General features: G+C 40.3%; 1 protein-coding gene across 9 annotated transcripts in view; it reads right to left on the bottom strand.

The window, feature by feature from the left end:
* Nucleotides 1-15,281, bottom strand: part of FOXP1 (forkhead box P1) — a 616,360-nt gene that overhangs the window by 266,503 nt on the left and 334,576 nt on the right. Inside the window, exon 1 of one of the 9 annotated variants that reach the window (XM_053600813.1) lies at nucleotides 12,585-12,605. The exons of the other annotated variants lie outside the window; for them this stretch is intronic. The gene's annotated coding sequence lies outside the window, so the exon portion shown is untranslated. Of the gene's footprint in view, nucleotides 1-12,584; nucleotides 12,606-15,281 lie in introns of those variants that run through there. 9 annotated transcript variants of the gene reach the window in all.

Below are 15,281 nucleotides of genomic sequence, written 5' to 3'. Positions count from 1 at the left end.
ATGCAGGGAAATGGTCAGTGAAATGCTAAGGGCATGTGGTGCTTCTAACTTATTCTGGTGCCAAGAAACCTCCACTTGCATAGCAGAATGCCTTGGGCACAGAAAATGGCCCTCAGAGGCAGCACTATGTGTCCAGTGCACATGAATGATTAGAGTCTTTACAATCCACCCACACCTCAAAACAAAGAAACAGGGGGTGAGGAAAATGTATCTCCTTTACCTACAACAATAAACAGATAATTTTTTTAAAGTGCTAAATGCAACTCCATCCAAAAAAGAGAGAGAGAGAGGAAAAAAAAAAAGGAATTAAGCACAAATGTATTAACAGTTGATCCTTAGCTAAAATCCAATACATAAACCCACTAAGCCAAACCTCTGGGTTAAATAATAACACTGGAGAGGGAAAAAAGGTTGTTCATAAACTCAAGGGTATAGAGCTGACAGTCTGCTCTCAAAACTGGGAAGAGCCAAGAGAAAACTCTACACGTTTTATTTTAAAATTGCTATTTGATACTGATTCCAAATGAAAATGTTTCGTAAAATATTTTCACAGTAGGTGGCATCACTTATCAACTGTAGGAGGGGTGTGGTGGCTTGAAGCATTTTTCTTTATTAAATTATCAAATAATCATTTAAATGACTTTCACACATTCTGTTCCATTTGAGATATACCTACAAGTATAGCAGGCTTGCCAGAGAAAGGGAAAAAATTTCAGTAGATTCTGACTATCCAGATAATTATTTTTTTCACTCCTCTTTAATCAAGTAAGGAAAAAAAGCAAGTTTGCAAATCCACATTTGTTCAGTAACAGATCAGTTTGGTTACAACCATGTTTCTGCAGCTGACAGCAAAAAGTCCCCTTTTCTTTCAGTGGGGACAATTTAGTTTAAAATAGCTTCTTTACTTAAATGAACCATGCATCGATTTTACTCATCCTGACAAGGAAAGATGAAGATGTAGGCTTTAAAATTCAAACAATAACTAAATATAAGCATAGTGATGTTTAGACACGATAGCACATACAAACATGCTTCCTTCTCATTTTACAGTCAAGAGGAACAAAGTGAGTTAATTCTCCTTTTTACCTTATAAATATAATGAATCAACAAGCAAGATCTTTGATGCTACAAATAAAGAACAAGTCTACCTACAATTACATTATATAAAAAAAGAAGAAATGTTTTAGTCTTTCAAGAGAGAATTAATTTGTTACAAATGTCCAAAAGGAGAAAGAATAGATAACGCTGACTCACCAACTTAATAGTTATTTTGGAGAAAGTATAAACTCTGGGGGAAAAAAAATTAGAAATAAAAGGACTACAAGCACTGTTTAGTAACAAAATTTTGGAAGTAAGGAGTTAAGACAGAAAAATGTCAGGAGAAAGAAGAATTTAAAAATAATGATACATGAATAGAAAGGATTCCCTATTTTTTTTCCCCCCAATTCTGGTAACTTTGGTGGATTTTACCAGATTGTAGTTTATGGAGATATCAAAGAATGTGAAGTGTCAGGACCTAGAATCCTAGAAATTTGGAATGAGAGTTAACAGGTAATTTGTCAAAGTGTACAGAATTCATACCTCAGTGGTATCTCTTATGTGGAGGCCACATCCATTTCCTGGGTGATCCTTCAATCTCATGTGCAAAGAATTCTGTACTTGAGAAAGAGTTTGATAGCTCAGAGGGGAATTGTTACCTGGCCTATTTCAGAATCACCAGCTGAAAGGGTCACTTCGCGAAACAGCACATGTTCAAAAAGCTAGCGCTGAAGGGGCTAGGTGGCTTAGCAAACTGAGATAATACAGAAAAGAATGTGATGGTATCAAGATAAAAGATGTGCCACTATTTACTAGTAGTATTCCCTCAGCCAGTTTTACATACAGTAAACCAAACACTTAAATTAGGCAGGGCAAATACTTGTCATGTACACACTATAGATTATCAATGGCTGGCATTCTTTGAGACAAAGATTCATAGGCCACAATCAGGTTTGCTGAGAAAGAGTACTGTTATCAACTAGCAATGTCTGCAGTGAGAACTGGCATGGGGGTAAATAGTAGTTATTATTCTACCCACCTGCTAGCTACCATTCCATAGGGCCCCTCAACTGGGCTCCACCTGCGAGCTACCATTCTACAGGGTCCCTCAACTGTGTTCTATGCTATCTCCACAGTAGCAAACAAAAGCTCAAATGAATGATGATGTCTTTGCTAACATGGGAAGTTTATTCATATCCATAGATCTGAAAAAGTGAAAATAGAGATGTTCCTGGTGTATGTCACACTTTATGGGGGCAAGACATGACTGCAAGAGGGACTTTACCTAACAATTACAATCAGAGTAACCTGGCTTATTGTACCCTCAATGAATCCCCAACAATAAAAAAAAAAAGAAAGAAAGAAAATAGAGATGTTCCAAAAAGAATAATGGTTTGCAATTTGTATCAAGAAAAAAGGATTTTGATGCAAATATTGGAAGTCTATAGCTTACCAAGATTGAAATAACAATTAGAACAGGTGGTATAGTTTCATAAATTGCACCCGCTGATACTTGACGATGCCAAGGACAAGAAAGGATGCATAAAAAACTCTTGAGGGGAATACTTGTTATCCCAGAACTTTGGGCGGTTAAGGCTGGAGGACTGGTTGATGCTGGGAGTTCAAGAGCAACCTGGGCAACATTGCTCAATTCTGTCTCAATAATAATAATAAATATTAGTTGAGCATAGTAGTATGTGCCTATAGTCCCAGCAACTTGGGAGTCTGAGGCAGGAGGACCATGTGAGCACAGGAGCTTAAGGGTATGAGTTATCATCATGACACTACTGCATTCTAGTCTGGGCAAAAGAGCAAGACCCTGGAAAAAAAACGAACCCCCGCCCCCCCCCCAAAAAAAAAACCTGTGAGGGAGAAGATACCTAAGTTTTGGAAGTCTATAGCTTACCAAGACTGAAATAACAATTAGATCAGGTGGTATAGTTTTATAAATTGGACCCTGTGATTCTTGGGGATGCCAAGAAGAAGAAAGGACACAGATTTGTATGTTTATGGAATAAGGCAACAAAGTAAACTTTTAAAATGTATAAAAGAGGAATTAAAAAGAGAACTTGAGACCTTAGTAACATCAACATTCCTTTTAGTCCAAATCAAAAATCTTTACATGACAGAGAAATTCTGCCCTTTTTTCGAGGATTTGTGTTCTTCTAGATTGTGATTATCTGGGGTGTTGAGGCGGCCACCAGTCTTGATCTTATGCAGGCTGTCCTGACCTTTGGTGGTACGAGCTTACATCCAGACTGTTCAGTAGTGCTGTTTCCAGAATGCCAATTCGGGGAGATGAAGATAGAAGGGTATGTCTCTAATGACAAGCCTTTGAAGTCGCTTTTACACGTACAAGTACCAAACAATAAAAAAAGCTTGAGCCATTAAATCAAAAAACAAAAAATCTTTTTGGACAACTGTAATATTTGTCAGACTACTGTCAGGGACAAACACTTCAAAGTAAAAGGAGCCTGACCATTTGTTACATTCCAACTTCAAGTTAATCCAATCAGCACACTTAGCCTCCTGCCTGGTAGAGCACTTGACAAAGTGAACAGCCCAGATGACCAAAGTCTGTCCTCCCAGAACGTGCCCTCTGCCTTCACCCTTGCAAAGAACTGGCAACAATTGCCTGAGTCAGTGGGGAAAAGCAAAGTTGCCCTTTAAAACCTGGGAGGTGCGAGAAGCATTACCTATGAAAACTTCTGTTGCCCCAACGTCAACTCTTCTTTAGGAAATGTGTTTGCTGTGGGTAGGAGTGGAGGCTCTCCTCCCTGAGGTGTCTGCAGAGAAATGTTTAGTGCAGATGAGTTAAACGCATTTTCCTCCCCAGTTATGCAGAGGACAAAAGCTAACATTAACATTATTCCTCTGTGAAGGTTCTAAAAGTGACATTAGGCCAACCAGGGGTAAGATGATTGAAAATGGAAGCACTGTATGGAAAATTTCAGGCAGTAATCATTCCCAGGAGCCAGTGGCCCAGAGATATAAACACCCTGAAAACCAATTGATACTAATGAAGCTGCAGCTTCAAGGCAGACTAGGGCAGAGGAAGGGGTGAAAATTTTAAGCACTTAACAAGTAAGTGGGCACATTTCATGCTGGGTACTGATCTTTGCCAGGACCCAGTCTTTCTATGGCCATCTCACATCTAATACCATGTCCCTTGACTTCTTAAGGACCAAAAAGTAAAGTGGGATAATATCCCACTTGAATGTCTGCTTTTAATGGACGACGTGACAGCTATAATTTCCATGTGTTCATTTCCGTGAAGGCTTCCATTTATTCTGATGAGGGGGGAAAAAAATCCTAGCAAAGAGACTGCAGATCAAAGTCTCCTTGGATTTTAAGAGCTGGCATGGATGTTTAGGGAAAAAACTTTTAGGTACATTTAACTCACCTTCCCAAAGGAGTTAGAGCTATCGAAAATTTACAATTAAAATTGTTTTCCCTAAACCATTTATATAATTCATAGAATGTGGGTAACATGTGAATCTTTAATGGGCACTGATTACAAATTCCCTCGAAAAATCAAAGCATCTTTTCATATAGCAAACAACGTTTTTTCAACTGAACACCCAATGATTTTCATTGGGCAAAACTGTCCATGACATTTCTTACTTGCTTTGTGGAGTCAATGAGCTTCCTAAAGGCAGGGAGCCCAGTGTGCCTAATAATGTTCTAACGCAGGTACCAACTTAGTATTTGTTGAATGGCGTATGTTCACATAATGTCTCTTTCTCTCTCTTTTTTTTGAGACAGAGTCTGGCTAGAGGACCGTGACATCATAGTTCACAGCAACCTTAAACTCTTTGATTCAAGACATTCTCTTGCCTCAGCCTCCCAAGTGGCTGGGACTATAGGCACCTGCCACAATGCCTGGCTAGTTTTTCTATTTTTAGTAGAGATGGGATCTCACTCTTGCTCAGGCTGGTCTTGAACTCCTGAGCTCAAGCAATCTACCCACCTCAGCCTCCCTGAGTGCTGGGATTACAGGTGTGAGCCAATGTATCCGGCCAATGGGCAATACAGTTTGTCTTTAAAAAACTATTATCTGTCCAGGCACGATGGCTCACATCTCTAATCTTAGTATTCTGAGAGGCCGAGGAAGGAGGATCACTTAGGCCCAGGAGTTTGAAGTCGCAGTGTGCTATGATGAGGCCACTGTGCTCTAGCCTAGGTGAATGATAGAGTAAGACCTTACCTCAAACAAAAACAAAGACACAAACAACAAAAATACTATATTTACACATACAATTTACACCAAAGTGAAATGCCCTGGCAGGAGCCTGTGGCACCTGGACCCCATGGACCAGTTCTTGTAGGTAATTAGAGCCCAGGATACAGAATCATCTAGAAACATTCAAGGAATCACATTCTCTCCTCTCTGGCAACCTATGGTAATAGAATCACTGAAGTAGAAAAGCCAAAATTTACTGACTTTAAGGGCACAGAGCTGTGTACAGAAACATTTTATAAATCTCAAGTTTTTTCAAAACAGTGAAGTAGGTGCTATATGCTCAATCTGATTAGGAAGGACAGGTGTTGGAACAACCTAGGGGATTATTTCATTAGTGTCTCCCATGTAGAAATATTTGCTGTGTGAGGTTTCATCCCTGAATATTTCCCAAGCCTCTGCTGTGGGCCAAATCCTTTGTGGAATACTTTCACTGTGGTTCTCTATTTATCTGTCCGCTTTGACAGACAACATGGAGATTTCAGAGCTACAATGTCCAGAGAGATGTGCTACAAGCTGAAAATGCAAACCATGGGCGTCATTTTAAAATTTCTAATAGTTGGCCAGGCACAGGGGTTCCCACCTGTAATCCTAGCACTCTGGGAGACCAAGGTGGAAGAACTGCTTCCACCTTGGAAGCCATACTTCAAGGGCCCAGTAGCATCTGGCTAGCAGCTACCATATTGGAAAGCCCAGGCCTAAGAGCATTTAAGGATTCTAGGTTGTGAGAGTTTCTGTATGGTAAGGGAATATGATGCTTTACATATTGTTATCACTTTACATGCCTGAATCGGGACTGTTGAGATACGGATATCTTGCTCGATACCAGCCTGAGCAAGAGCAAGATTCCATTTCTACCAAAAACAGAAAAAAATTAGCTGAGCATGGTGGCAAGTGCATAGACTCCCAGCTACTTAAGAGGCTGAAGCAGGGAGACTGCTTGAGCCCAGGAGTTTGAGGTTGCTGTGTATGATGACACCACACACTCCACCCAGGGAGACATAGGAAGGTTCTGTTTAAAAAAAGAAAGAAAAATCTCTTATTTAAAAAATTAAAAGCAAATAGTGAGATGTAATGAAATTAATTTTAAAAATACATTTTATTTTGCCTAAGATATCCAAACTATCTTAATTTCAAAATGCAATTAATATAAAGGTTATTAACGAGATAGTAGGAGAAAAAGAATGTAACTAAGTCTTTGAACCCCACCATGTTTTTTATCCACAAAGCATTTGTCGATTCAGGCTAGCCATACTTCAAGGGCCCAGTAGCATCTGGCTAGCAGCTACCATATTGGACAGCCCAGGCCTAAGAGCATTTAAGGATTCTAGGTTGTGAGAGTTTCTGTATGGTAAGGGAATATGATGCTTTACATATTGTTATCACTTTACATGCCTGAATCGGGACTGTTGAGATACGGAGCTGAGGAATGGTGCCAGGAAAGGAGTATTAGGAAAAAGATGTAGTTTCCTTGACATGCTCCCACTGCTCTCTGGACATGTGGTCTACACTGTGTATAAACCGGGGCACAAGCTATGAGTGGATATGTGCATATGGGGATACGTGTAAACACATCTGGATCCACATACCTATTAATATAAATTCTAGAGCTGATACTCACTCTGTCACCTGTCAAGATAACAGTGAGGAAGACTTCAATCAAAGGGAAGGAGGCAGCGTGGCACTCCCTCCCCCAAGAAAAAAAGAATCTAACAACAGTCTAGTTTGTGTGTCTGGAGTGGAGGAGGAGGAGAGGAAAAGAAAGTGGCTTCCCGCCAGAAATTTACATTATACAAAAAGACTGAGAAATTAGGAGGTTCTCAGTTATTCAAACATACATTTAAAGTCTGAATCTCCAAAACGTAAGAGAAATATGAAAGGCCTTACCTACACCGTAGGTACTTACATATGTGAAATTAATCAATCACGTAAACAGTAAGCTAACTGTCTCATGAGCACAAACATGCTGAGGCCACGTATAGATTAGTGGGGAGCACACAGTGTTAAGTAAGTAATGGCTTTTGCAGGCAGACAGGCTGGGGTTCAAAGCCTAGCTCTGTCACTTTCTACATGTGTAAGCAAGGTATTCAACCTGAGCGAATGTCTGTTTCCTCATTAGTAAGTAAGGACAAATAACAGTTACCTTGCCAGGCCTCTGTGAAAATAAAATATGTGAAGTGCTTAGTCCAGTTCCTGGAACACTACTGCTGTTGAGTAAATGAGAATATAAAATATGCCTTCAAAGAGTAATAGTGTATGCATGTGTGTTCTGTGCTGTGTCTCTACAAGGAAAAACAAGACTCAAGTGCAGTGGCCAGGAGTCAGGACTCTGAAGCAGAACACATCTTGGTGCTAGCCCTAACAGCTGTGTGACCTAGGGTGGCATCACAGCCACCACATGACAAAGCTGAGAATAATAGCAGGCATCCTGAAAAGCTGGTAGGACTGCATGGCATCACGTGTGTCAGCACTTTGCACAGTGCTAGCCCATAGGTTTGCTCCATAACTGTTAGTTGTCATCACAGACATTCATCAACACCCTGGGCAGAAGTGGCTTCCCCTCTAAGATCACTCCTGTCTACCTGCAAGCACTTGTGAGCGGCTCCCACACAAGGGAGGCCCCAGGGAAGAGTAGGCTGAAGGGCTTTACCATCTAACATCCTCAGAAAGCATTTTCTTCCTTTCTTCTTCAGTTGATTTCTTATTTACTCACAAACCTACAGGAGTTAGCAGATTGACTTCAAACAGGAAATATTTCTCCAGCATCTTCTATGTGCAAAGCATGATTCTCAGCACTGGGAGTTCAGATAAACGTTCTTTGCCTTTGAAGCCCTTACACGCTAGTGGTACTTGATCCATCTGTCCATTCACCTTCCTGGTAGTAGGAAATTTCAGTGGGAACGTTTGCCTGATTATCAACTTGGTCTGAACTGGGAAATTCCAGTCTACATTATGGAGTACAAACTACACCTTTCCACACCATGACACAGAATCATGTCTGTTTGCTCTTGTCTCCCTCGGTGACGTTAAAAAGTAAAAAGTTCCACATTTTTGGAAAACATGACACTGGATATGGAATTATAACCACACGTAAATATTTCTGCAGGCATTTTTTACGTCCGTTTGCCTTGGTATTTTTGAAATTATGTAAAGGGAAGAAAAGTAAAGCCCTTAAAGGGTTACACTTTTCTTTTAAGTTTAAAGTGCTTTAAAACAACCAGTCTGACATTGTGTCTGCAGGGCAGTGCCATTTGTTTAATTCAGAAACAACTGGGAGAAGTTCATCAACATTAAGAGTTCCAAAGTTGGGCAAAACACTGTATTCCGGTTGTCACTGCTACCAGGCTAAGTAAGCCCCGTGGACACTCTGCCATGGCAATAGCAGGAAATTTCTGCCTGCCAAAATATTAGAAAAGGCAGCCTGCTATCAGAGAACTGCTTGGGACAGGGATGGAGATCAGGTGGCAAGAATGTTGGGTCAAGAGATACAGACTGGGCGAGCTTAGAAAGAAAGGGCAAGGCTTGTACAGTTTCAAGAAGTAAGAATGGACGCAGCTGACTACTATTTTTTAATACTCTTTTCCATTTGCCAAGGAAGTAGCCTGCAGGAGAGTCAAACAGCTTAAACTATTTTTAGGCCTATGACCCTTTTAAAAACATAGTGCTAAATTCAGTCCTCAGTTACACCCACTCAACTCCCACTGGCTTCAGCGAGAGCCATGGAGAGAATCTGTTCACGATGGAGAAGAGTTTAGTTATGCTCTTTGCATTCTGTGGTTCCAATGGAAGGACAATCTGCTGGCCAAAGGCTGTCAAAAGGCCCACTGCTATTTCTCCTGATTCAAGGAAGGCGGCAGCTCTGGGCATTCATATCCAGAAAGTCCATGTGCAAAGTGTTATCTCACACACACACACACACACACACACACACACACACACACAGAGATGAAACTCGTGGGCTTTTGTCTCATTTTGTTTTATAACCCAGGCCAGGGGGTGGGGGTGGGGGTGGGGTGGAGAGAAGTTCTTTTTGAAAATGGCATTCAGTAATATCTCAGAATTGTTTAAAATTATCATCTCATCTATAAAGGCCTAGATTTGAAGAATCTTAATTTTCAAGCTAAATTAAACTTTTACTTCCAATTACAATAAAGGATCATAGGAAATCCACTGCTGGTGAATGCAGCACCATTTGTGAACATAAACCAGAGTGCGGTGGGGAGGGAGACATCATTTATAAATAATAGGTCCCAAGTCAGACTTAGGGGTTAGTGAAGAGCATTTGGCATCTCAAATTACTCTAACAGGGGGCCTTGTCATATCCCATGGAAAGGACACTCTGGTCCCCCTCCACCCTCTCTAATCCTTCTTTCTTAAAGGAACACTCAGCAAGATAATGAATCCTTTAAATGTTACATCTTCTGTCGGGCATTATTGTGGTGCCGAAACTCTTCACATCAAACAGTCATCAGGACTATTACAAAGTGGGCTTATAAGAGAGGGGCTGAAAAGGAGCTGTGTGAAAAGAAGTGGAAAATTAAAGCTGAAGCAGTCGAAGAAAGGGCTTAATTTACTGGCATGTACAGTATGCAAATGAGATTACTCTCAGCTTAACTGCATCATTTATGTCCATAATAACGGCATCATCATTACAGGGCTCAAATTAAATTACACAATAATTAGCATATCAAAGTGATTGGTTAAAGTTTAAAACAAATACCCAATTTTGTTAATGAACAGCTGTAATTGTCATGTACACTTCAGTGAAAACTCTCTAAACAAATATATGTTTTAGAAGAGAGGAAGATTTTTTTTTTTTAAGCAGACAGGTCTATAGCAGAGGTAAATTACCTAAAAAAGAATGACATGGACTATTCTATTCATGTTAATATATGCTGATCATTTTCAGGTAATAAAGCATTCTATCAAAACAAGGCTTCTCTTATATTTCGACCCCTTCCCTGCTCCTGAAAGTGACAAACCAGAAACCTGTTTCTACTTGCAGCAGAGCTAACAATGTAAGGGTGACCTGTCTTGAACAGGCAAAGGACATGTTCAATAACATGCTATTACTAAACCCCCATACGTATTTAAAAGACATCCGTGTTCAAATTGTGCCAAGTCAAAGCTGATTTTCTGCCCACTCCAACCAAAAGAGGGAAGAGAAACAGAGCCAGAAAACTTGCTGAATTTATGGGGTAGACCAGAACGTTCCTAAGTTGATGACCTGATAACGCACCAAACAGCCTCCAACTCACTTTCTCCCCTTTGAATCATATATACACTGCAGTTGGAAACATACAGCCGCACTGGGGAAGTTTTTGCTCTTCCATCATTAAAATAAATCAGAAGGTGTGATTAGCTATTTTGTCAAGGTTGGCCAGAGTCAGCACATGCACAAATTTTGTATATGCAAAACCAGACAGTAACAATAAGCTCATTTTTAAACCTTTCTATTACAACTATTTAATGTCAGAAGAGTTCCCACACAAAAAGATTTGTCAATAATCCCGAGGCTCACGTGCGAAAAGCACTCTCGCCCTAAGATTCTCCCCATTTCTTAACAACGTACCCCTTAATATCCTCTGATACATCTGTGAGGGTACATTGCTATGACACACAGCAAAGTAAGCCAAAATATATTTTGCCCAAAAAGGAAAAAAAAAAAAACAACCACTTTCAAATATACTTAACAAGCAAATTGAATGTCTTATTAAAACCGTATTATCTAAACAGTGTTCAAAAATTTAAAGAAAGTAGCTTTTCATTTTATTCATCGAGGAATCCATTAAAGCCCAGGCTCTGAAGTAGTATGTAAATTATGTGCCTTTCAAGGTAGAGCTAGGGCAAATTCACTCCATCAACTAATGATGAACCTCATTATGTGCAGGGAGGATTCATAATGAGGAAAGAGCCACCCGCCATTCCATGTTCTAACATAAATCCCTGTAAAATTTGAATATCTCCTCGTCTAATTAAAGGCTACTAATTCCAATCACCCCCTCCATGGCCCCAAAGTAAAAATAAACCTCTTTAAAAGCACAGACTACCGTTCTATTTCTAAAGCCGTACTCGATTCTGTTTGGACTCCGAACCTTCCACTCAGATATGTTTTGCGACAAGCGTAATTAGCAGCTTTCTAAGATATAAACTTTGGGGCTGTTCGGGCTCCTTTTGGTTTAAATACATTAAAATTTCTGTTTTCCAAAGAGCTTCACCTTGACAGGGCTACAGTGCATGCAGAGATGATGTGCAGCCGGGAAACCAACAGGAACGTGCCAGCAGAGCAATAATGTAAAATAAAATTCTTAGCACTCGAGTTCCGTGCTGAAGCTGGGATGTTCAGAAAAAGCCAAGCATTGTGGCATGAACCCGAGATTGCTTTTGGATGGGAATATATTCAAATCTGCTTGGGAATGACAGACTTGATTCTGGAACAAACTGCTCACTTTTAATGTGGTTTGAACTAATGAACAAGTACAGCCCTGCACCTCACAAGCCAAAGTACTATTCCCTCTTCTAATCACAGACTTTGACTTTTTTTAAAACTGAGAACTATAGAAAGCAAACACAACATTGCCAAACATATTTTATTATGATTAATAGCCTGTAATATCCCTCACCAAGGCTTAATTTGCTCTCGTTTTCAATTATGAGGCTGTACCACTTTATTCCAGTCCCCTTTTCAGGTGGAGATGAATTTCTTGTGGTCTTTACTCTTTCTATTGTATTGCCACCCAGCAAGGAACAATTAGTCAAAAACAGCAAACCTCCACCTTGGCTCCCATGGAGCACCAGATTATACAAAATTAGAGAGCAAAAATAATTGAGAAATAAGTGAAGGTGTCCAAGGAATTAAAGCAATTAGACTAAAGGAAAAAGTACATATGCCAGTCACCTAAATGTACCTTCACATTAAAATTTAAAAGAAAAAAAACTTAGATCTGTTATTTAATTTTGATAAAGTCCAAGTAGAATCTAACCAGGAAATCTTATATGCTGTCATAAATCCCCCAATGTCTGAACCCCAGTTTGGTAAATGAAATATATACATCAATGTCACATCAGTGTGAATATGAGAACCTAACAAGTACATTCTGCTAAAGACGCTGCCGCTACTTTAAATTGCATAAAAATAAACTCCACTACATAAAAGCTGCCACAGTGCGTGCGCTCTCATCCCTCGGCTCCAAGCATGATCTCGCCCCACCCCCCCCTCCTTTTAGGTCAGCCACTCATGCATTAGGGAGACATCCCTCCCAAAATAACTTGGCCCTCCCCCAAAGCACAGAGTTGAGCAACCTACCTTTGTTCTGGAGTTGCAGATAATAACAGGCAAGCCTCAAGACCATTAGGATTTGTAAAAAATGAGGAGAGTTAAAGAAAGGAAAAAAAAAAAGAAGAAGAAAAAGAAATAGCCCAAGTAGAGAACTGGAAGAAACAACAGGAAAAGCCTTCTAATGAAACTGTTGTAGCTGCCACAGATCAGGGGGGTTTTCAGCGGTGTTTACACCAGTGAGTACACACCTCTGCTCCATCTCATCCACAACTGGTGGCATTTCCCCCCTCCCCCAGATCCATGCATGACAATTAAAAGCAACTGCACCTCTCTGTTTGGGAGGGGGACCACGAAAGACCTCACAGTATTTCTTTACAATGTCTGTATCACTGATGAGTATTAGTTTGAGTGACAAAGGTCCCAGGCTAAATCAACATTCTTACCTTAATGTTCCTAGTAAAAGGCTCCAGGAAACATAGCTCATGAGACATGTATGCAAAGATATGTCTGAAGGAATTAATCCAGAGCCCTTAGATGAAGTGAGGAGGGGAAAAAAAGAAAAGGCAGTGGCTTACATTTCCAAACAAACGCAGCTCAGCCCAGAGAAGCGGTGGCATAAAAACAGGTTTGCATATACAGAGCTCGGTGGCAGAAGAGAGAGTTTTGTAGGATTTATTTGACACTTATTTTCCGGGAAGCCTTTTGTGGAGTTGTACCGTTTGTTTCTCATTGTCTGAGAGGCAGTTAGAAGCTTTCTCCCGGAGGGGGCCTCTCAACCCCTCGGCTCGGCCGCCTCTGACAGGGAGGTAACCATATTAGGATGTGTATGGTAAAGTAAACAATAACAGAGTTGCAATGAAATGGAATTTTTTTTTCTAGCTAATGGTGTTGGGGTCAGTCCTGTCTTTTCAGCCATTCCCACTAATTTTGTTTCCTAGTTCAAATAGGCCTTCCTCCTCTTTTTTTTTTTTTTAAGTGTTAGCTGTTTCCAAATATCTGACTGTAAATTTGCTGAGAATGTTTGCAATGTAAGAAAAAGCTTTTAACATCCAAATAAAGATCGTGCCAGTTTAATCATTAAAAGGGATGTGGATTTTTCAAATCCTTGCAGAGATCCAAGCCTTTTCTATCCACCAACCTCACCCCCCTTCCCCATCTTTCCCTGAAGGTTAAAATTACTTGGTCATTTAAAAGTACCTTCTAAATAAATCAGATTTTTAAAGAACGAGATGGTTACCTTCATATAAATTCCACATTCACACACTGTGTCACTGAATGAAGAGTCTTAACCATTCGTGCACCTGAAAATTTATTACCTGAAATCTGCAGGATGGTTACTTTTACATGTTAAAGCTCATTCCCACCTCCTCCAGCCAAGCCCCTCCACAGAAAAAAGAAAGCATAAAATATTGTTGTCAGATCATCCTTTAGAAATTAGCTAATCAAGCAAAATACATTATCAGGAATGAGTTCTTAAGACGTTATATTTTTAAGAAAAGTTCTGCAGGTCCAAAGACAATAAAAAGTAAAGCTTCTTTCTTGCCATGATCTCTCAGTATAATATCCCTCTCCTCCCCCGCCCCACACACACTCCCCCAAGAAGAGAGTGAAAATGTCCCCCCTCAAAGGTCAGGGCTGGCTGATGAAGATGACAACAGTGTTGATAGGGACCAGAGAGAACAGATCTGGAAGGAGCAGAGCAGCGGCGAGCCGCCTCGGCCCGGATGCTGAGCAGGCTTTCATGTCTTTATCCCCAGGTGAGAGCCGGCTGCTCTTGAAAGCGGTTTCCCTGAGAGATCTGCCAAAACGAGGTGTTTAAATAGCGGCCAGCCCTCAATATGCAAGGAGGGGAGGCAAGGCACTGTGATGCTGCCGGCAAGAACCTGGGAAACCATCCCCGTACCAGGCACGGAGGCAAAACGTGGCGTGAGCAAGCGGGCATAGACGGGGGAATAAATGATACATGTAATTAAGAATGAAGCCGGGCTGAGTTAGCAAATAAAATGCACGTGGTCCTGCTGAAACTTCCTGAGCTCAAGGGAAAAAAGCAAAAAGAGTTCTTCCCCAGCCTGGAACCTCTGGGCTGGCCTCTAAACTGCCTTGGTTCTTATCAGATCCGTATCATACAGAAACCTGAAACCCCTGCAACTCATGTTTTATTAAAACATGTTTAGCATTCTTCTTAAAGACAGGTTTCAACCCCAAATACCCATGAAATTAAATCTCATATGCCACTTATCTGCACTGCTGGGCAAAAACTAAAGTTGAGCTAAACAGAGAGATAGCAAAATCAATAAATCACACGAAACAAGTAGCAGTTCAAAAGTTCAAAGATATGATGGCCAGTTCAGTGGGTCTTAGCACTCACCCAATAATAACTCGTCTCAGTCACTCCTCATAGTATAGACAATTTCATGGCATCATTTTCATTAGCCTGTCTCATGGAAAATTGCTAGCTATTTATGTATATGCTAAAATAAATTAGCCATTTCATCAAGCAATGTGATTCTTATAAAATACATTAACACAATACTTGATTTTCCAGTTGGAGTAAATAAATAAATCAATACATTCAATACAGGGTGATTCTTTTATTGTGCCACTACAGCTCTCTGCATAAGTGTTTTTATTGGGTTTATTTGTTACAATAAAAATTGAAATGGGCCAGTGATCTCAGAGCCAGCATCTTAAAAAAAACATCTAATATTTGGTAAAATATTGTGT

The sequence above is a fragment of the Nycticebus coucang genome, chromosome 8 (genome assembly GCF_027406575.1).
Source record: "Nycticebus coucang isolate mNycCou1 chromosome 8, mNycCou1.pri, whole genome shotgun sequence".
In the NCBI taxonomy this organism is placed as follows: domain Eukaryota; kingdom Metazoa; phylum Chordata; class Mammalia; order Primates; family Lorisidae; genus Nycticebus; species Nycticebus coucang.
Note: the sequence above shows the minus strand (reverse complement) of the source record. Positions and strands in the feature narration are given on the sequence as shown.